Source organism: Heterodontus francisci, chromosome 28 (assembly GCF_036365525.1).
Source record: "Heterodontus francisci isolate sHetFra1 chromosome 28, sHetFra1.hap1, whole genome shotgun sequence".
NCBI lineage: Eukaryota > Metazoa > Chordata > Chondrichthyes > Heterodontiformes > Heterodontidae > Heterodontus > Heterodontus francisci.
In genome coordinates this window covers 10,988,305-11,010,570 of record NC_090398.1, presented here as the reverse complement: position 1 = coordinate 11,010,570, position 22,266 = coordinate 10,988,305, and the positions used below count along the sequence as shown (strand labels likewise).

At 42.6% G+C, this 22,266-nt stretch overlaps 13 non-coding genes across 13 annotated transcripts; all 13 read right to left on the bottom strand.

Annotated features, from left to right (window-relative positions):
* Positions 1–1,008: 1,008 nt before the first annotated feature.
* trnak-uuu (transfer RNA lysine (anticodon UUU)) lies at positions 1,009–1,081 on the bottom strand. Its single transcript has one exon. It is a non-coding gene; the product is annotated as a tRNA-Lys (tRNA).
* A 1,634-nt stretch (positions 1,082–2,715) lies between these two features.
* On the bottom strand, positions 2,716–2,788 carry trnak-uuu (transfer RNA lysine (anticodon UUU)). Its single transcript has one exon. It is a non-coding gene; the product is annotated as a tRNA-Lys (tRNA).
* Positions 2,789–4,422: 1,634 nt separating this feature from the next.
* Positions 4,423–4,495, bottom strand: trnak-uuu (transfer RNA lysine (anticodon UUU)). Its single transcript has one exon. It is a non-coding gene; the product is annotated as a tRNA-Lys (tRNA).
* Positions 4,496–6,129: 1,634 nt separating this feature from the next.
* Positions 6,130–6,202, bottom strand: trnak-uuu (transfer RNA lysine (anticodon UUU)). The gene has a single exon. It is a non-coding gene; the product is annotated as a tRNA-Lys (tRNA).
* A 1,634-nt stretch (positions 6,203–7,836) lies between these two features.
* On the bottom strand, positions 7,837–7,909 carry trnak-uuu (transfer RNA lysine (anticodon UUU)). Its single transcript has one exon. It is a non-coding gene; the product is annotated as a tRNA-Lys (tRNA).
* Positions 7,910–9,543: 1,634 nt separating this feature from the next.
* On the bottom strand, positions 9,544–9,616 carry trnak-uuu (transfer RNA lysine (anticodon UUU)). The gene has a single exon. It is a non-coding gene; the product is annotated as a tRNA-Lys (tRNA).
* A 1,634-nt stretch (positions 9,617–11,250) lies between these two features.
* Positions 11,251–11,323, bottom strand: trnak-uuu (transfer RNA lysine (anticodon UUU)). The gene has a single exon. It is a non-coding gene; the product is annotated as a tRNA-Lys (tRNA).
* A 1,634-nt stretch (positions 11,324–12,957) lies between these two features.
* Positions 12,958–13,030, bottom strand: trnak-uuu (transfer RNA lysine (anticodon UUU)). The gene has a single exon. It is a non-coding gene; the product is annotated as a tRNA-Lys (tRNA).
* Positions 13,031–14,664: 1,634 nt separating this feature from the next.
* On the bottom strand, positions 14,665–14,737 carry trnak-uuu (transfer RNA lysine (anticodon UUU)). Its single transcript has one exon. It is a non-coding gene; the product is annotated as a tRNA-Lys (tRNA).
* A 1,634-nt stretch (positions 14,738–16,371) lies between these two features.
* trnak-uuu (transfer RNA lysine (anticodon UUU)) lies at positions 16,372–16,444 on the bottom strand. The gene has a single exon. It is a non-coding gene; the product is annotated as a tRNA-Lys (tRNA).
* Positions 16,445–18,078: 1,634 nt separating this feature from the next.
* trnak-uuu (transfer RNA lysine (anticodon UUU)) lies at positions 18,079–18,151 on the bottom strand. Its single transcript has one exon. It is a non-coding gene; the product is annotated as a tRNA-Lys (tRNA).
* A 1,634-nt stretch (positions 18,152–19,785) lies between these two features.
* trnak-uuu (transfer RNA lysine (anticodon UUU)) lies at positions 19,786–19,858 on the bottom strand. The gene has a single exon. It is a non-coding gene; the product is annotated as a tRNA-Lys (tRNA).
* Positions 19,859–21,492: 1,634 nt separating this feature from the next.
* Positions 21,493–21,565, bottom strand: trnak-uuu (transfer RNA lysine (anticodon UUU)). The gene has a single exon. It is a non-coding gene; the product is annotated as a tRNA-Lys (tRNA).
* Between the last annotated feature and the right edge of the window lie 701 nt (positions 21,566–22,266).

Below are 22,266 nucleotides of genomic sequence, written 5' to 3'. Positions count from 1 at the left end.
TTTCTGTAATAGAAATTGTCCTTGCTCTACCTCGAGCTGGGGATCATAAAAGGAGCGTTAGTGGATATATTCTACATGATGAGGCTTTTTGATAGTTTAAAGAAGGAGAACCTGTCCAGTGGCAGAGCTTTCAGCAAAGAAATGGGCACAGATTCAAGTTGATTGGCAAAATAATCAGAGGCGACCTGTGGAAACACTTAGTTTTATGCCCCCATTTTGTTGGAATCTGCAGTGCACTGTCTGAAATGACGGTGGAGGTTGAACCATAAGTAATCTTCAAAGTGCTTTGGTCTGCAGCCTGAAGAACGTAAAGGTTTAGGGAAAACAGAGCTGGCATATATGACGACGCACACGTATTCGAAGAACCGTCACAGGTATCACGAGTGGAACGGCACCCTGTGCTGTAAGTTTTTTTGTCTCTGTGAATGCAGGAAAAGCATGGGAAATCCTGTTATTATTTCAAAACCAACTTAAGCATGTCATTTCCCGAAGAGATTTTGAAGGGCAATGGAGTGATATTTGTCGCGTGAAGTGAATTAAACTTTAATTTGCTAAGCTGATGATTGATAAGGAAATTTTGAAGAATAAAGCTGGATAACAAGAACAAAAGCGAAATAGTGAGGATTGTGGAAATCTGAAATCAAAACCGAGAGTGCAAAAAAGACAAAGCAGGTCTGGCAGCATGTGTGGCGAGAAAAATAGAGTTAACGTTTCAGGTGCGTGACAATACATCAGAATAATAACAACGATGTTCAACTGCCTTATTTGTGTATGTAAAAACTGTTAATAAGTGATGACGGAGGTGATGCAATCCTGTTTAAGAATGAAACGATGCGATCAAGCAAAGCAGACGTCTTGCTGCAACTGAAAGAATTGCCGGTCAGAATGGACAAAACTTGCAACGAAAAGGGCTGCCAGAGTCTTGGCTCTCCACAGCCAAAGTACATGGCTTTGAATTCTTGAGGACACTGCACAAACACCACTGCGATAAAGGCATTAGACAAAGAGCACCTGAACAGGGACTTGAACCCTGGACCCTCAGATTAAAAGTCTGATGCTCTACCGACTGAGCTATCCAGGCTCAAACACTCAACCTACACTGCGCCCTTCAGTGGCTGAGAACTAACAGTGCAACACGATCCATCTTCTGCACTAGCTTCTCGCATTTTACTCTCACACACATGCATTCACTGCCTCCCACACTTTTCATTACGCAAATAATCTCCAGTCGTCCAAATGGACGCACTTTCACCTTATATCTTTCGTCGGTCTGTCTCACTCAACGTAACAATTCAACTTTCCGGCTGTTTATACATCCTTGAGAGAGCGACTGAAAGAGCAAATAAGAGAAGTGAAAAGACACTGACACCTAAGTTTAAGGCCATCCCAAAGTCTCCGAGCGATATTATCGCTATTATGAATACTTTGGCATCTGTCTTTACCAAGGAAGAAGATGCTTCCAAGGGCACAGTGAAACATGAAGTCATTAACACATTACAAACATTTCAAATTGACAAAGACGCGGTAATAAAACGGCTCCCGATAATAAAAGTTGATCAAACACCAGGGCTGAATCAGGTACATCCAGGCTTTATCTTGTTGTAGCATACGCGATCCTGAGGGGAGTTGATAGAATGCATACGAGGAGAGATCGGCTTCACCTTCCACAGATGCTGCCTGAATAGTGGAATACTTCCATCATTTTCTTTTCTGGAATAGAAATTGTCCTTGCTCTACCTCGAGCTGGGGATCATAAAAGGAGCGTTAGTGGATATATTCTACATGATGAGGCTTTTTGATAGTTTAAAGAAGGAGAACCTGTCCAGTGGCAGAGCTTTCAGCAAAGAAATGGGCACAGATTCAAGTTGATTGGCAAAATAATCAGAGGCGACCTGTGGAAACACTTAGTTTTATGCCCCCATTTTGTTGGAATCTGCAGTGCACTGTCTGAAATGACGGTGGAGGTTGAACCATAAGTAATCTTCAAAGTGCTTTGGTCTGCAGCCTGAAGAACGTAAAGGTTTAGGGAAAACAGAGCTGGCATATATGACGACGCACACGTATTCGAAGAACCGTCACAGGTATCACGAGTGGAACGGCACCCTGTGCTGTAAGTTTTTTTGTCTCTGTGAATGCAGGAAAAGCATGGGAAATCCTGTTATTATTTCAAAACCAACTTAAGCATGTCATTTCCCGAAGAGATTTTGAAGGGCAATGGAGTGATATTTGTCGCGTGAAGTGAATTAAACTTTAATTTGCTAAGCTGATGATTGATAAGGAAATTTTGAAGAATAAAGCTGGATAACAAGAACAAAAGCGAAATAGTAAGGATTGTGGAAATCTGAAATCAAAACCGAGAGTGCAAAAAAGACAAAGCAGGTCTGGCAGCATGTGTGGCGAGAAAAATAGAGTTAACGTTTCAGGTGCGTGACAATGCATCAGAATAATAACAACGATGTTCAACTGCCTTATTTGTGTATGTAAAAACTGGTAAAAAGTGATGACGGAGGTGATGCAATCCTGTTTAAGATTGAAACGATGCGATCAAGCAAAGCAGACGTCTTGCTGCAACTGAAAGAATTGCCGGTCAGAATGGACAAAACTTGCAACAAAACAGGCTGCCAGAGTCTTGGCTCTCCACAGCCAAAGTACATGGCTTTGAATTCTTGAGGACACTGCACAAACACCACTGCGATAAAGGCATTAGACAAAGAGCACCTGAACAGGGACTTGAACCCTGGACCCTCAGATTAAAAGTCTGATGCTCTACCGACTGAGCTATCCAGGCTCAGACACTCAACCCGCACTGCGCCCTTCAGTGGCTGAGAACTAACAGTGCAACACGATCCATCTTCTGCACTTGCTTCTCGCATTTTACTCTCACACACATGCATTCACTGCCTCCCACACTTTTCATTACGCAAATAATCTCCAGTCGTCCAAATGGACGCACTTTCACCTTATATCTTTCGTCGGTCTGTCTCACTCAACGTAACAATTCAACTTTCCGGCTGTTTATACATCCTTGAGAGAGCGACTGAAAGAGCAAATAAGAGAAGTGAAAAGACACTGACACCTAAGTTTAAGGCCATCCCAAAGTCTCCGAGCGATATTATCGCTATTATGAATACTTTGGCATCTGTCTTTACCAAGGAAGAAGATGCTTCCAAGGGCACAGTGAAACATGAAGTCATTAACACATTACAAACATTTCAAATTGACAAAGACGCGGTAATAAAACGGCTCCCGATAATAAAAGTTGATCAAACACCAGGGCTGAATCAGGTACATCCAGGCTTTATCTTGTTGTAGCATACGCGATCCTGAGGGGAGTTGATAGAGTGCATACGAGGAGAGATCGGCTTCACCTTCCACAGATGCTGCCTGAATAGTGGAATATTTCCATCATTTTCTTTTCTGTAATAGAAATTGTCCTTGCTCTACCTCGAGCTGGGGATCATAAAAGGAGCGTTAGTGGATATATTCTACATGATGAGGCTTTTTGATAGTTTAAAGAAGGAGAACCTGTCCAGTGGCAGAGCTTTCAGCAAAGAAATGGGCACAGATTCAAGTTGATTGGCAAAATAATCAGAGGCGAGCTGTGGAAACACTTAGTTTTATGCCCCCATTTTGTTGGAATCTGCAGTGCACTGTCTGAAATGACGGTGGAGGTTGAACCATAAGTAATCTTCAAAGTGCTTTGGTCTGCAGCCTGAAGAACGTAAAGGTTTAGGGAAAACAGAGCTGGCATATATGACGACGCACACGTATTCGAAGAACCGTCACAGGTATCACGAGTGGAACGGCACCCTGTGCTGTAAGTTTTTTTGTCTCTGTGAATGCAGGAAAAGCAGGGGAAATCCTGTTATTATTTCAAAACCAACTTAAGCATGTCATTTCCCGAAGAGATTTTGAAGGGCAATGGAGTGATATTTGTCGCGTGAAGTGAATTAAACTTTAATTTGCTAAGCTGATGATTGATAAGGAAATTTTGAAGAATAAAGCTGGATAACAAGAACAAAAGCGAAATAGTAAGGATTGTGGAAATCTGAAATCAAAACCGAGAGTGCAAAAAAGACAAAGCAGGTCTGGCAGCATGTGTGGCGAGAAAAATAGAGTTAACGTTTCAGGTGCGTGACAATGCATCAGAATAATAACAACGATGTTCAACTGCCTTATTTGTGTATGTAAAAACTGTTAAAAAGTGATGACGGAGGTGATGCAATCCTGTTTAAGATTGAAACGATGCGATCAAGCAAAGCAGACGTCTTGCTGCAACTGAAAGAATTGCCAGTCAGAATGGACAAAACTTGCAACGAAAAGGGCTGCCAGAGTCTTGGCTCTCCACAGCCAAAGTACATGGCTTTGAATTCTTGAGGACACTGCACAAACACCACTGCGATAAAGGCATTAGACAAAGAGCACCTAAACAGGGACTTGAACCCTGGAACCTCAGATTAAAAGTCTGATGTTCTACCGACTGAGCTATCCAGGCTCAGACACTCAACCTACACTGCGCCCTTCAGTGGCTGAGAACTAACAGTGCAACACGATCCATCTTCTGCACTAGCTTCTCGCATTTTACTCTCACACACATGCATTCACTGCCTCCCACACTTTTCATTACGCAAATAATCTCCAGTCGTCCAAATGGACGCACTTTCACCTTATATCTTTCGTCGGTCTGTCTCACTCAACGTAACAATTCAACTTTCCGGCTGTTTATACATCCTTGAGAGAGCGACTGAAAGAGCAAATAAGAGAAGTGAAAAGACACTGACACCTAAGTTTAAGGCCATCCCAAAGTCTCCGAGCGATATTATCGCTATTATGAATACTTTGGCATCTGTCTTTACCAAGGAAGAAGATGCTTCCAAGGGCACAGTGAAACATGAAGTCATTAACACATTACAAACATTTCAAGTTGACAAAGACGCGGTAATAAAACGGCTCCCGATAATAAAAGTTGATCAAACACCAGGGCTGAATCAGGTACATCCAGGCTTTATCTTGTTGTAGCATACGCGATCCTGAGGGGAGTTGATAGAGTGCATACGAGGAGAGATCGGCTTCACCTTCCACAGATGCTGCCTGAATAGTGGAATATTTCCATCATTTTCTTTTCTGTAATAGAAATTGTCCTTGCTCTACCTCGAGCTGGGGATCATAAAAGGAGCGTTAGCGGATATATTCTACATGATGAGCCTTTTTGATAGTTTAAAGAAGGAGAACCTGTCCAGTGGCAGAGCTTTCAGCAAAGAAATGGGCACAGATTCAAGTTGATTGGCAAAATAATCAGAGGCGAGCTGTGGAAACACTTAGTTTTATGCCCCCATTTTGTTGGAATCTGCAGTGCACTGTCTGAAATGACGGTGGAGGTTGAACCATAAGTAATCTTCAAAGTGCTTTGGTCTGCAGCCTGAAGAACGTAAAGGTTTAGGGAAAACAGAGCTGGCATATATGACGACGCACACGTATTCGAAGAACCGTCACAGGTATCACGAGTGGAACGGCACCCTGTGCTGTAAGTTTTTTTGTCTCTGTGAATGCAGGAAAAGCATGGGAAATCCTGTTATTATTTCAAAACCAACTTAAGCATGTCATTTCCCGAAGAGATTTTGAAGGGCAATGGAGTGATATTTGTCGCGTGAAGTGAATTAAACTTTAATTTGCTAAGCTGATGATTGATAAGGAAATTTTGAAGAATAAAGCTGGATAACAAGAACAAAAGCGAAATAGTAAGGATTGTGGAAATCTGAAATCAAAACCGAGAGTGCAAAAAAGACAAAGCAGGTCTGGCAGCATGTGTGGCGAGAAAAATAGAGTTAACGTTTCAGGTGCGTGACAATGCATCAGAATAATAACAACGATGTTCAACTGCCTTATTTGTGTATGTAAAAACTGGTAAAAAGTGATGACGGAGGTGATGCAATCCTGTTTAAGATTGAAACAATGCGATCAAGCAAAGCAGACGTCTTGCTGCAACTGAAAGAATTGCCGGTCAGAATGGACAAAACTTGCAACGAAAAGGGCTGCCAGAGTCTTGGCTCTCCACAGCCAAAGTACATGGCTTTGAATTCTTGAGGACACTGCACAAACACCACTGCGATAAAGGCATTAGACAAAGAGCACCTGAACAGGGACTTGAACCCTGGACCCTCAGATTAAAAGTCTGATGCTCTACCGACTGAGCTATCCAGGCTCAGACACTCAACCTACACTGCGCCCTTCAGTGGCTGAGAACTAACAGTGCAACACGATCCATCTTCTGCACTAGCTTCTCGCATTTTACTCTCACACACATGCATTCACTGCCTCCCACACTTTTCATTCCGCAAATAATCTCCAGTCGTCCAAATGGACGCACTTTCACCTTATATCTTTCGTCGGTCTGTCTCACTCAACGTAACAATTCAACTTTCCGGCTGTTTATACATCCTTGAGAGAGCGACTGAAAGAGCAAATAAGAGAAGTGAAAAGACACTGACACCTAAGTTTAAGGCCATCCCAAAGTCTCCGAGCGATATTATCGCTATTATGAATACTTTGGCATCTGTCTTTACCAAGGAAGAAGATGCTTCCAAGGGCACAGTGAAACATGAAGTCATTAACACATTACAAACATTTCAAATTGACAAAGACGCGGTAATAAAACGGCTCCCGATAATAAAAGTTGATCAAACACCAGGGCTGAATCAGGTACATCCAGGCTTTATCTTGTTGTAGCATACGCGATCCTGAGGGGAGTTGATAGAGTGCATACGAGGAGAGATCGGCTTCACCTTCCACAGATGCTGCCTGAATAGTGGAATATTTCCATCATTTTCTTTTCTGTAATAGAAATTGTCCTTGCTCTACCTCGAGCTGGGGATCATAAAAGGAGCGTTAGTGGATATATTCTACATGATGAGGCTTTTTGATAGTTTAAAGAAGGAGAACGTGTCCAGTGGCAGAGCTTTCAGCAAAGAAATGGGCACAGATTCAAGTTGATTGGCAAAATAATCAGAGGCGACCTGTGGAAACACTTAGTTTTATGCCCCCATTTTGTTGGAATCTGCAGTGCACTGTCTGAAATGACGGTGGAGGTTGAACCATAAGTAATCTTCAAAGTGCTTTGGTCTGCAGCCTGAAGAACGTAAAGGTTTAGGGAAAACAGAGCTGGCATATATGACGACGCACACGTATTCGAAGAACCGTCACAGGTATCACGAGTGGAACGGCACCCTGTGCTGTAAGTTTTTTTGTCTCTGTGAATGCAGGAAAAGCATGGGAAATCCTGTTATTATTTCAAAACCAACTTAAGCATGTCATTTCCCGAAGAGATTTTGAAGGGCAATGGAGTGATATTTGTCGCGTGAAGTGAATTAAACTTTAATTTGCTAAGCTGATGATTGATAAGGAAATTTTGAAGAATAAAGCTGGATAACAAGAACAAAAGCGAAATAGTAAGGATTGTGGAAATCTGAAATCAAAACCGAGAGTGCAAAAAAGACAAAGCAGGTCTGGCAGCATGTGTGGCGAGAAAAATAGAGTTAACGTTTCAGGTGCGTGACAATGCATCAGAATAATAACAACGATGTTCAACTGCCTTATTTGTGTATGTAAAAACTGGTAAAAAGTGATGACGGAGGTGATGCAATCCTGTTTAAGATTGAAACGATGCGATCAAGCAAAGCAGACGTCTTGCTGCAACTGAAAGAATTGCCGGTCAGAATGGACAAAACTTGCAACAAAACAGGCTGCCAGAGTCTTGGCTCTCCACAGCCAAAGTACATGGCTTTGAATTCTTGAGGACACTGCACAAACACCACTGCGATAAAGGCATTAGACAAAGAGCACCTGAACAGGGACTTGAACCCTGGACCCTCAAATTAAAAGTCTGATGCTCTACCGACTGAGCTATCCAGGCTCAGACACTCAACCCGCACTGCGCCCTTCAGTGGCTGAGAACTAACAGTGCAACACGATCCATCTTCTGCACTTGCTTCTCGCATTTTACTCTCACACACATGCATTCACTGCCTCCCACACTTTTCATTACGCAAATAATCTCCAGTCGTCCAAATGGACGCACTTTCACCTTATATCTTTCGTCGGTCTGTCTCACTCAACGTAACAATTCAACTTTCCGGCTGTTTATACATCCTTGAGAGAGCGACTGAAAGAGCAAATAAGAGAAGTGAAAAGACACTGACACCTAAGTTTAAGGCCATCCCAAAGTCTCCGAGCGATATTATCGCTATTATGAATACTTTGGCATCTGTCTTTACCAAGGAAGAAGATGCTTCCAAGGGCACAGTGAAACATGAAGTCATTAACACATTACAAACATTTCAAATTGACAAAGACGCGGTAATAAAACGGCTCCCGATAATAAAAGTTGATCAAACACCAGGGCTGAATCAGGTACATCCAGGCTTTATCTTGTTGTAGCATACGCGATCCTGAGGGGAGTTGATAGAGTGCATACGAGGAGAGATCGGCTTCACCTTCCACAGATGCTGCCTGAATAGTGGAATATTTCCATCATTTTCTTTTCTGTAATAGAAATTGTCCTTGCTCTACCTCGAGCTGGGGATCATAAAAGGAGCGTTAGTGGATATATTCTACATGATGAGGCTTTTTGATAGTTTAAAGAAGGAGAACCTGTCCAGTGGCAGAGCTTTCAGCAAAGAAATGGGCACAGATTCAAGTTGATTGGCAAAATAATCAGAGGCGAGCTGTGGAAACACTTAGTTTTATGCCCCCATTTTGTTGGAATCTGCAGTGCACTGTCTGAAATGACGGTGGAGGTTGAACCATAAGTAATCTTCAAAGTGCTTTGGTCTGCAGCCTGAAGAACGTAAAGGTTTAGGGAAAACAGAGCTGGCATATATGACGACGCACACGTATTCGAAGAACCGTCACAGGTATCACGAGTGGAACGGCACCCTGTGCTGTAAGTTTTTTTGTCTCTGTGAATGCAGGAAAAGCAGGGGAAATCCTGTTATTATTTCAAAACCAACTTAAGCATGTCATTTCCCGAAGAGATTTTGAAGGGCAATGGAGTGATATTTGTCGCGTGAAGTGAATTAAACTTTAATTTGCTAAGCTGATGATTGATAAGGAAATTTTGAAGAATAAAGCTGGATAACAAGAACAAAAGCGAAATAGTAAGGATTGTGGAAATCTGAAATCAAAACCGAGAGTGCAAAAAAGACAAAGCAGGTCTGGCAGCATGTGTGGCGAGAAAAATAGAGTTAACGTTTCAGGTGCGTGACAATGCATCAGAATAATAACAACGATGTTCAACTGCCTTATTTGTGTATGTAAAAACTGTTAAAAAGTGATGACGGAGGTGATGCAATCCTGTTTAAGATTGAAACGATGCGATCAAGCAAAGCAGACGTCTTGCTGCAACTGAAAGAATTGCCGGTCAGAATGGACAAAACTTGCAACGAAAAGGGCTGCCAGAGTCTTGGCTCTCCACAGCCAAAGTACATGGCTTTGAATTCTTGAGGACACTGCACAAACACCACTGCGATAAAGGCATTAGACAAAGAGCACCTGAACAGGGACTTGAACCCTGGAACCTCAGATTAAAAGTCTCATGTTCTACCGACTGAGCTATCCAGGCTCAGACACTCAACCTACACTGCGCCCTTCAGTGGCTGAGAACTAACAGTGCAACACGATCCATCTTCTGCACTAGCTTCTCGCATTTTACTCTCACACACATGCATTCACTGCCTCCCACACTTTTCATTACGCAAATAATCTCCAGTCGTCCAAATGGACGCACTTTCACCTTATATCTTTCGTCGGTCTGTCTCACTCAACGTAACAATTCAACTTTCCGGCTGTTTATACATCCTTGAGAGAGCGACTGAAAGAGCAAATAAGAGAAGTGAAAAGACACTGACACCTAAGTTTAAGGCCATCCCAAAGTCTCCGAGCGATATTATCGCTATTATGAATACTTTGGCATCTGTCTTTACCAAGGAAGAAGATGCTTCCAAGGGCACAGTGAAACATGAAGTCATTAACACATTACAAACATTTCAAGTTGACAAAGACGCGGTAATAAAACGGCTCCCGATAATAAAAGTTGATCAAACACCAGGGCTGAATCAGGTACATCCAGGCTTTATCTTGTTGTAGCATACGCGATCCTGAGGGGAGTTGATAGAGTGGATACGAGGAGAGATCGGCTTCACCTTCCACAGATGCTGCCTGAATAGTGGAATATTTCCATCATTTTCTTTTCTGTAATAGAAATTGTCCTTGCTCTACCTCGAGCTGGGGATCATAAAAGGAGCGTTAGCGGATATATTCTACATGATGAGCCTTTTTGATAGTTTAAAGAAGGAGAACCTGTCCAGTGGCAGAGCTTTCAGCAAAGAAATGGGCACAGATTCAAGTTGATTGGCAAAATAATCAGAGGCGACCTGTGGAAACACTTAGTTTTATGCCCCCATTTTGTTGGAATCTGCAGTGCACTGTCTGAAATGACGGTGGAGGTTGAACCATAAGTAATCTTCAAAGTGCTTTGGTCTGCAGCCTGAAGAACGTAAAGGTTTAGGGAAAACAGAGCTGGCATATATGACGACGCACACGTATTCGAAGAACCGTCACAGGTATCACGAGTGGAACGGCGCCCTGTGCTGTAAGTTTTTTTGTCTCTGTGAATGCAGGAAAAGCATGGGAAATCCTGTTATTATTTCAAAACCAACTTAAGCATGTCATTTCCCGAAGAGATTTTGAAGGGCAATGGAGTGATATTTGTCGCGTGAAGTGAATTAAACTTTAATTTGCTAAGCTGATGATTGATAAGGAAATTTTGAAGAATAAAGCTGGATAACAAGAACAAAAGCGAAATAGTAAGGATTGTGGAAATCTGAAATCAAAACCGAGAGTGCAAAAAAGACAAAGCAGGTCTGGCAGCATGTGTGGCGAGAAAAATAGAGTTAACGTTTCAGGTGCGTGACAATGCATCAGAATAATAACAACGATGTTCAACTGCCTTATTTGTGTATGTAAAAACTGTTAAAAAGTGATGACGGAGGTGATGCAATCCTGTTTAAGATTGAAACAATGCGATCAAGCAAAGCAGACGTCTTGCTGCAACTGAAAGAATTGCCGGTCAGAATGGACAAAACTTGCAACAAAACGGGCTGCCAGAGTCTTGGCTCTCCACAGCCAAAGTACATGGCTTTGAATTCTTGAGGACACTGCACAAACACCACTGCGATTAAGGTATTAGACAAAGAGCACCTGAACAGGGACTTGAACCCTGGACCCTCAGATTAAAACTCTGATGCTCTACCGACTGAGCTACCCAGGCTCAGACCCTCAACCCGCACTGCGCCCTTCAGTGGCTGAGAACTAACAGTGCAACACGATCCATCTTCTGCACTTGCTTCTCGCATTTTACTCTCACACACATGCATTCACTGCCTCCCACACTTTTCATTACGCAAATAATCTCCAGTCGTCCAACTGGACGCACTTTCACCTTATATCTTTCGTCGGTCTGTCTCACTCAACGTAACAATTCAACTTTCCGGCTGTTTATATATCCTTGAGAGAGCGACTGAAAGAGCAAATAAGAGAAGTGAAAAGACACTGACACCTAAGTTTAAGGCCATCCCAAAGTCTCCGAGCGATATTATCGCTATTATGAATACTTTGGCATCTGTCTTTACCAAGGAAGAAGATGCTTCCAAGGGCACAGTGAAACATGAAGTCATTAACACATTACAAACATTTCAAATTGACAAAGACGCGGTAATAAAACGGCTCCCGATAATAAAAGTTGATCAAACACCAGGGCTGAATCAGGTACATCCAGGCTTTATCTTGTTGTAGCATACGCGATCCTGAGGGGAGTTGATAGAGTGCATACGAGGAGAGATCGGCTTCACCTTCCACAGATGCTGCCTGAATAGTGGAATATTTCCATCATTTTCTTTTCTGTAATAGAAATTGTCCTTGCTCTACCTCGAGCTGGGGATCATAAAAGGAGCGTTAGCGGATATATTCTACATGATGAGCCTTTTTGATAGTTTAAAGAAGGAGAACCTGTCCAGTGGCAGAGCTTTCAGCAAAGAAATGGGCACAGATTCAAGTTGATTGGCAAAATAATCAGAGGCGAGCTGTGGAAACACTTAGTTTTATGCCCCCATTTTGTTGGAATCTGCAGTGCACTGTCTGAAATGACGGTGGAGGTTGAACCATAAGTAATCTTCAAAGTGCTTTGGTCTGCAGCCTGAAGAACGTAAAGGTTTAGGGAAAACAGAGCTGGCATATATGACGACGCACACGTATTCGAAGAACCGTCACAGGTATCACGAGTGGAACGGCACCCTGTGCTGTAAGTTTTTTTGTCTCTGTGAATGCAGGAAAAGCATGGGAAATCCTGTTATTATTTCAAAACCAACTTAAGCATGTCATTTCCCGAAGAGATTTTGAAGGGCAATGGAGTGATATTTGTCGCGTGAAGTGAATTAAACTTTAATTTGCTAAGCTGATGATTGATAAGGAAATTTTGAAGAATAAAGCTGGATAACAAGAACAAAAGCGAAATAGTAAGGATTGTGGAAATCTGAAATCAAAACCGAGAGTGCAAAAAAGACAAAGCAGGTCTGGCAGCATGTGTGGCGAGAAAAATAGAGTTAACGTTTCAGGTGCGTGACAATGCATCAGAATAATAACAACGATGTTCAACTGCCTTATTTGTGTATGTAAAAACTGGTAAAAAGTGATGACGGAGGTGATGCAATCCTGTTTAAGATTGAAACAATGCGATCAAGCAAAGCAGACGTCTTGCTGCAACTGAAAGAATTGCCGGTCAGAATGGACAAAACTTGAAACGAAAAGGGCTGCCAGAGTCTTGGCTCTCCACAGCCAAAGTACATGGCTTTGAATTCTTGAGGACACTGCACAAACACCACTGCGATAAAGGCATTAGACAAAGAGCACCTGAACAGGGACTTGAACCCTGGACCCTCAGATTAAAAGTCTGATGCTCTACCGACTGAGCTATCCAGGCTCAGACACTCAACCTACACTGCGCCCTTCAGTGGCTGAGAACTAACAGTGCAACACGATCCATCTTCTGCACTAGCTTCTCGCATTTTACTCTCACACACATGCATTCACTGCCTCCCACACTTTTCATTACGCAAATAATCTCCAGTCGTCCAAATGGACGCACTTTCACCTTATATCTTTCGTCGGTCTGTCTCACTCAACGTAACAATTCAACTTTCCGGCTGTTTATACATCCTTGAGAGAGCGACTGAAAGAGCAAATAAGAGAAGTGAAAAGACACTGACACCTAAGTTTAAGGCCATCCCAAAGTCTCCGAGCGATATTATCGCTATTATGAATACTTTGGCATCTGTCTTTACCAAGGAAGAAGATGCTTCCAAGGGCACAGTGAAACATGAAGTCATTAACACATTACAAACATTTCAAATTGACAAAGACGCGGTAATAAAACGGCTCCCGATAATAAAAGTTGATCAAACACCAGGGCTGAATCAGGTACATCCAGGCTTTATCTTGTTGTAGCATACGCGATCCTGAGGGGAGTTGATAGAGTGCATACGAGGAGAGATCGGCTTCACCTTCCACAGATGCTGCCTGAATAGTGGAATATTTCCATCATTTTCTTTTCTGTAATAGAAATTGTCCTTGCTCTACCTCGAGCTGGGGATCATAAAAGGAGCGTTAGAGGATATATTCTACATGATGAGGCTTTTTGATAGTTTAAAGAAGGAGAACCTGTCCAGTGGCAGAGCTTTCAGCAAAGAAATGGGCACAGATTCAAGTTGATTGGCAAAATAATCAGAGGCGACCTGTGGAAACACTTAGTTTTATGCCCCCATTTTGTTGGAATCTGCAGTGCACTGTCTGAAATGACGGTGGAGGTTGAACCATAAGTAATCTTCAAAGTGCTTTGGTCTGCAGCCTGAAGAACGTAAAGGTTTAGGGAAAACAGAGCTGGCATATATGACGACGCACACGTATTCGAAGAACCGTCACAGGTATCACGAGTGGAACGGCACCCTGTGCTGTAAGTTTTTTTGTCTCTGTGAATGCAGGAAAAGCATGGGAAATCCTGTTATTATTTCAAAACCAACTTAAGCATGTCATTTCCCGAAGAGATTTTGAAGGGCAATGGAGTGATATTTGTCGCGTGAAGTGAATTAAACTTTAATTTGCTAAGCTGATGATTGATAAGGAAATTTTGAAGAATAAAGCTGGATAACAAGAACAAAAGCGAAATAGTAAGGATTGTGGAAATCTGAAATCAAAACCGAGAGTGCAAAAAAGACAAAGCAGGTCTGGCAGCATGTGTGGCGAGAAAAATAGAGTTAACGTTTCAGGTGCGTGACAATGCATCAGAATAATAACAACGATGTTCAACTGCCTTATTTGTGTATGTAAAAACTGGTAAAAAGTGATGACGGAGGTGATGCAATCCTGTTTAAGATTGAAACGATGCGATCAAGCAAAGCAGACGTCTTGCTGCAACTGAAAGAATTGCCGGTCAGAATGGACAAAACTTGCAACAAAACAGGCTGCCAGAGTCTTGGCTCTCCACAGCCAAAGTACATGGCTTTGAATTCTTGAGGACACTGCACAAACACCACTGCGATAAAAGCATTAGACAAAGAGCACCTGAACAGGGACTTGAACCCTGGACCCTCAGATTAAAAGTCTGATGCTCTACCGACTGAGCTATCCAGGCTCAGACACTCAACCCGCACTGCGCCCTTCAGTGGCTGAGAACTAACAGTGCAACACGATCCATCTTCTGCACTAGCTTCTCGCATTTTACTCTCACACACATGCATTCACTGCCTCCCACACTTTTCATTACGCAAATAATCTCCAGTCGTCCAAATGGACGCACTTTCACCTTATATCTTTCGTCGGTCTGTCTCACTCAACGTAACAATTCAACTTTCCGGCTGTTTATACATCCTTGAGAGAGCGACTGAAAGAGCAAATAAGAGAAGTGAAAAGACACTGACACCTAAGTTTAAGGCCATCCCAAAGTCTCCGAGCGATATTATCGCTATTATGAATACTTTGGCATCTGTCTTTACCAAGGAAGAAGATGCTTCCAAGGGCACAGTGAAACATGAAGTCATTAACACATTACAAACATTTCAAATTGACAAAGACGCGGTAATAAAACGGCTCCCGATAATAAAAGTTGATCAAACACCAGGGCTGAATCAGGTACATCCAGGCTTTATCTTGTTGTAGCATACGCGATCCTGAGGGGAGTTGATAGAGTGCATACGAGGAGAGATCGGCTTCACCTTCCACAGATGCTGCCTGAATAGTGGAATATTTCCATCATTTTCTTTTCTGTAATAGAAATTGTCCTTGCTCTACCTCGAGCTGGGGATCATAAAAGGAGCGTTAGTGGATATATTCTACATGATGAGGCTTTTTGATAGTTTAAAGAAGGAGAACCTGTCCAGTGGCAGAGCTTTCAGCAAAGAAATGGGCACAGATTCAAGTTGATTGGCAAAATAATCAGAGGCGAGCTGTGGAAACACTTAGTTTTATGCCCCCATTTTGTTGGAATCTGCAGTGCACTGTCTGAAATGACGGTGGAGGTTGAACCATAAGTAATCTTCAAAGTGCTTTGGTCTGCAGCCTGAAGAACGTAAAGGTTTAGGGAAAACAGAGCTGGCATATATGACGACGCACACGTATTCGAAGAACCGTCACAGGTATCACGAGTGGAACGGCACCCTGTGCTGTAAGTTTTTTTGTCTCTGTGAATGCAGGAAAAGCAGGGGAAATCCTGTTATTATTTCAAAACCAACTTAAGCATGTCATTTCCCGAAGAGATTTTGAAGGGCAATGGAGTGATATTTGTCGCGTGAAGTGAATTAAACTTTAATTTGCTAAGCTGATGATTGATAAGGAAATTTTGAAGAATAAAGCTGGATAACAAGAACAAAAGCGAAATAGTGAGGATTGTGGAAATCTGAAATCAAAACCGAGAGTGCAAAAAAGACAAAGCAGGTCTGGCAGCATGTGTGGCGAGAAAAATAGAGTTAACGTTTCAGGTGCGTGACAATGCATCAGAATAATAACAACGATGTTCAACTGCCTTATTTGTGTATGTAAAAACTGTTAAAAAGTGATGACGGAGGTGATGCAATCCTGTTTAAGATTGAAACGATGCGATCAAGCAAAGCAGACGTCTTGCTGCAACTGAAAGAATTGCCGGTCAGAATGGACAAAACTTGCAACGAAAAGGGCTGCCAGAGTCTTGGCTCTCCACAGCCAAAGTACATGGCTTTGAATTCTTGAGGACACTGCACAAACACCACTGCGATAAAGGCATTAGACAAAGAGCACCTGAACAGGGACTTGAACCCTGGAACCTCAGATTAAAAGTCTCATGTTCTACCGACTGAGCTATCCAGGCTCAGACACTCAACCTACACTGCGCCCTTCAGTGGCTGAGAACTAACAGTGCAACACGATCCATCTTCTGCACTAGCTTCTCGCATTTTACTCTCACACACATGCATTCACTGCCTCCCACACTTTTCATTACGCAAATAATCTCCAGTCGTCCAAATGGACGCACTTTCACCTTATATCTTTCGTCGGTCTGTCTCACTCAACGTAACAATTCAACTTTCCGGCTGTTTATACATCCTTGAGAGAGCGACTGAAAGAGCAAATAAGAGAAGTGAAAAGACACTGACACCTAAGTTTAAGGCCATCCCAAAGTCTCCGAGCGATATTATCGCTATTATGAATACTTTGGCATCTGTCTTTACCAAGGAAGAAGATGCTTCCAAGGGCACAGTGAAACATGAAGTCATTAACACATTACAAACATTTCAAGTTGACAAAGACGCGGTAATAAAACGGCTCCCGATAATAAAAGTTGATCAAACACCAGGGCTGAATCAGGTACATCCAGGCTTTATCTTGTTGTAGCATACGCGATCCTGAGGGGAGTTGATAGAGTGCATACGAGGAGAGATCGGCTTCACCTTCCACAGATGCTGCCTGAATAGTGGAATATTTCCATCATTTTCTTTTCTGTAATAGAAATTGTCCTTGCTCTACCTCGAGCTGGGGATCATAAAAGGAGCGTTAGCGGATATATTCTACATGATGAGGCTTTTTGATAGTTTAAAGAAGGAGAACCTGTCCAGTGGCAGAGCTTTCAGCAAAGAAATGGGCACAGATTCAAGTTGATTGGCAAAATAATCAGAGGCGAGCTGTGGAAACACTTAGTTTTATGCCCCCATTTTGTTGGAATCTGCAGTGCACTGTCTGAAATGACGGTGGAGGTTGAACCATAAGTAATCTTCAAAGTGCTTTGGTCTGCAGCCTGAAGAACGTAAAGGTTTAGGGAAAACAGAGCTGGCATATATGACGACGCACACGTATTCGAAGAACCGTCACAGGTATCACGAGTGGAACGGCACCCTGTGCTGTAAGTTTTTTTGTCTCTGTGAATGCAGGAAAAGCATGGGAAATCCTGTTATTATTTCAAAACCAACTTAAGCATGTCATTTCCCGAAGAGATTTTGAAGGGCAATGGAGTGATATTTGTCGCGTGAAGTGAATTAAACTTTAATTTGCTAAGCTGATGATTGATAAGGAAATTTTGAAGAATAAAGCTGGATAACAAGAACAAAAGCGAAATAGTAAGGATTGTGGAAATCTGAAATCAAAACCGAGAGTGCAAAAAAGACAAAGCAGGTCTGGCAGCATGTGTGGCGAGAAAAATAGAGTTAACGTTTCAGGTGCGTGACAATGCATCAGAATAATAACAACGATGTTCAACTGCCTTATTTGTGTATGTAAAAACTGTTAAAAAGTGATGACGGAGGTGATGCAATCCTGTTTAAGATTGAAACAATGCGATCAAGCAAAGCAGACGTCTTGCTGCAACTGAAAGAATTGCCGGTCAGAATGGACAAAACTTGCAACAAAACGGGCTGCCAGAGTCTTGGCTCTCCACAGCCAAAGTACATGGCTTTGAATTCTTGAGGACACTGCACAAACACCACTGTGATAAAGGCATTAGACAAAGAGCACCTGAACAGGGACTTGAACCCTGGACCCTCAGATTAAAAGTCTGATGCTCTACCGACTGAGCTACCCAGGCTCAGACCCTCAACCCGCACTGCGCCCTTCAGTGGCTGAGAACTAACAGTGCAACACGATCCATCTTCTGCACGAGCTTCTCGCATTTTACTCTCACACCCATGCATTCACTGCCTCCCACACTTTTCATTACGCAAATATTCTCCAGTCGTCCAACTGGACGCACTTTCACCTTATATCTTTCGTCGGTCTGTCTCACTCAACGTAACAATTCGACTTTCCGGCTGTTTATACATCCTTGAGAGAGCGACTGAAAGAGCAAATAAGAGAAGTGAAAAGACACTGACACCTAAGTTTAAGGCCATCCCAAAGTCTCCGAGCGATATTATCGCTATTATGAATACTTTGGCATCTGTCTTTACCAAGGAAGAAGATGCTTCCAAGGGCACAGTGAAACATGAAGTCATTAACACATTACAAACATTTCAAATTGACAAAGACGCGGTAATAAAACAGCTCCCGATAATAAAAGTTGATCAAACACCAGGGCTGAATCAGGTACATCCAGGCTTTATCTTGTTGTAGCATACGCGATCCTGAGGGGAGTTGATAGAGTGGATACGAGGAGAGATCGGCTTCACCTTCCACAGATGCTGCCTGAATAGTGGAATATTTCCATCATTTTCTTTTCTGTAATAGAAATTGTCCTTGCTCTACCTCGAGCTGGGGATCATAAAAGGAGCGTTAGTGGATATATTCAACATGATGAGGCTTTTTGATAGTTTAAAGAAGGAGAACCTATCCAGTGGCAGAGCTTTCAGCAAAGAAATGGGCACAGATTCAAGTTGATTGGCAAAATAATCAGAGGCGACCTGTGGAAACACTTAGTTTTATGCCCCCATTTTGTTGGAATCTGCAGTGCACTGTCTGAAATGACGGTGGAGGTTGAACCATAAGTAATCTTCAAAGTGCTTTGGTCTGCAGCCTGAAGAACGTAAAGGTTTAGGGAAAACAGAGCTGGCATATATGACGACGCACACGTATTCGAAGAACCGTCACAGGTATCACGAGTGGAACGGCACCCTGTGCTGTAAGTTTTTTTGTCTCTGTGAATGCAGGAAAAGCATGGGAAATCCTGTTATTATTTCAAAACCAACTTAAGCATGTCATTTCCCGAAGAGATTTTGAAGGGCAATGGAGTGATATTTGTCGCGTGAAGTGAATTAAACTTTAATTTGCTAAGCTGATGATTGATAAGGAAATTTTGAAGAATAAAGCTGGATAACAAGAACAAAAGCGAAATAGTGAGGATTGTGGAAATCTGAAATCAAAACCGAGAGTGCAAAAAAGACAAAGCAGGTCTGGCAGCATGTGTGGCGAGAAAAATAGAGTTAACGTTTCAGGTGCGTGACAATACATCAGAATAATAACAACGATGTTCAACTGCCTTATTTGTGTATGTAAAAACTGGTAAAAAGTGATGACGGAGGTGATGCAATCCTGTTTAAGATTGAAACGATGCGATCAAGCAAAGCAGACGTCTCGCTGCAACTGAAAGAATTGCCGGTCAGAATTGACAAAACTTGCAACGGAAAGGGCTGCCAGAGTCTTTGCTCTCCACAGCCAAAGTACATGGCTTTGAATTCTTGAGGACACTGCACAAACACCACTGTGATAAATGCATTAGACAAAGAACACCTGAACAGGGACTTGAACCCTGGACCCTCAGATTAAAAGTCTGATGCTCTACCGACTGAGCTATCCAGGCTCAAACACTCAACCCGCACTGCGCCCTTCAGTGGCTGAGAACTAACAGTGCAACACGATCCATCTTCTGCACCAGCTTCTCGCATTTTACTCTCACACCCATGCATTCACTGCCTCCCACACTTTTCATTACGCAAATATTCTCCAGTCGTCCAACTGGACGCACTTTCACCTTATATCTTTCGTCGGTCTGTCTCACTCAACGTAACAATTCAACTTTCCGGCTGTTTATACATCCTTGAGAGAGCGACTGAAAGAGCAAATAAGAGAAGTGAAAAGACACTGACACCTAAGTTTAAGGCCATCCCAAAGTCTCCGAGCGATATTATCGCTATTATGAATACTTTGGCATCTGTCTTTACCAAGGAAGAAGATGCTTCCAAGGGCACAGTGAAACATGAAGTCATTAACACATTACAAACATTTCAAATTGACAAAGACGCGGTAATAAAACGGCTCCCGATAATAAAAGTTGATCAAACACCAGGGCTGAATCAGGTACATCCAGGCTTTATCTTGTTGGAGCATACGCGATCCTGAGGGGAGTTGATAGAGTGGATACGAGGAGAGATCGGCTTCACCTTCCACAGATGCTGCCTGAATAGTGGAATATTTCCATCATTTTCTTTTCTGTAATAGAAATTGTCCTTGCTCTACCTCGAGCTGGGGATCATAAAAGGAGCGTTAGTGGATATATTCTACATGATGAGGCTTTTTGATAGTTTAAAGAAGGAGAACCTGTCCAGTGGCAGAGCTTTCAGCAAAGAAATGGGCACAGATTCAAGTTGATTGGCAAAATAATCAGAGGCGACCTGTGGAAACACTTAGTTTTATGCCCCCATTTTGTTGGAATCTGCAGTGCACTGTCTGAAATGACGGTGGAGGTTGAACCATAAGTAATCTTCAAAGTGCTTTGGTCTGCAGCCTGAAGAACGTAAAGGTTTAGGGAAAACAGAGCTGGCATATATGACGACGCACACGTATTCGAAGAACCGTCACAGGTATCACGAGTGGAACGGCACCCTGTGCTGTAAGTTTTTTTGTCTCTGTGAATGCAGGAAAAGCATGGGAAATCCTGTTATTATTTCAAAACCAATTTAAGCATGTCATTTCCCGAAGAGATTTTGAAGGGCAATGGAGTGATATTTGTCGCGTGAAGTGAATTAAACTTTAATTTGCTAAGCTGATGATTGATAAGGAAATTTTGAAGAATAAAGCTGGATAACAAGAACAAAAGCGAAATAGTGAGGATTGTGGAAATCTGAAATCAAAACCGAGAGTGCAAAAAAGACAAAGCAGGTCTGGCAGCATGTGTGGCGAGAAAAATAGAGTTAACGTTTCAGGTGCGTGACAATACATCAGAATAATAACAACGATGTTCAACTGCCTTATTTGTGTATGTAAAAACTGGTAAAAAGTGATGACGGAGGTGATGCAATCCTGTTTAAGATTGAAACGATGCGATCAAGCAAAGCAGACGTCTTGCTGCAACTGAAAGAATTGCCGGTCAGAATGGACAAAACTTGCAACGAAAAGGGCTGCCAGAGTCTTGGCTCTCCACAGCCAAAGTACATGGCTTTGAATTCTTGAGGACACCGCACAAACACCACTGTGATAAAGACGTTAGACAAAGAGCACTTGAACAGGGACTTGAACCCTGGACCCTCAGATTAAAAGTCTGATGCTCTACCGACTGAGCTATCCAGGCTCAGGCAAGCAACCCGCACTGCGCCCTTCAGTGGCTGAGAACTAACAGTGCAACACGATCCATCTTCTGCACGAGCTTCTCGCATTTTACTCTCACACCCATGCATTCACTGCCTCCCACACTTTTCATTACGCAAATATTCTCCAGTCGTCCAACTGGACGCACTTTCACCTTATATCTTTCGTCGGTCTGTCTCACTCAACGTAACAATTCAACTTTCCGGCTGTTTATACATCCTTGAGAGAGCGACTGAAAGAGCAAATAAGAGAAGTGAAAAGACACTGACACCTAAGTTTAAGGCCATCCCAAAGTCTCCGAGCGATATTATCGCTATTATGAATACTTTGGCATCTGTCTTTACCAAGGAAGAAGATGCTTCCAAGGGCACAGTGAAACATGAAGTCATTAACACATTACAAACATTTCAAATTGACAAAGACGCGGTAATAAAACGGCTCCCGATAATAAAAGTTGATCAAACACCAGGGCTGAATCAGGTACATCCAGGCTTTATCTTGTTGTAGCATACGCGATCCTGAGGGGAGTTGATAGAGTGGATACGAGGAGAGATCGGCTTCACCTTCCACAGATGCTGCCTGAATAGTGGAATATTTCCATCATTTTCTTTTCTGTAATAGAAATTGTCCTTGCTCTACCTCGAGCTGGGGATCATAAAAGGAGCGTTAGTGGATATATTCAAC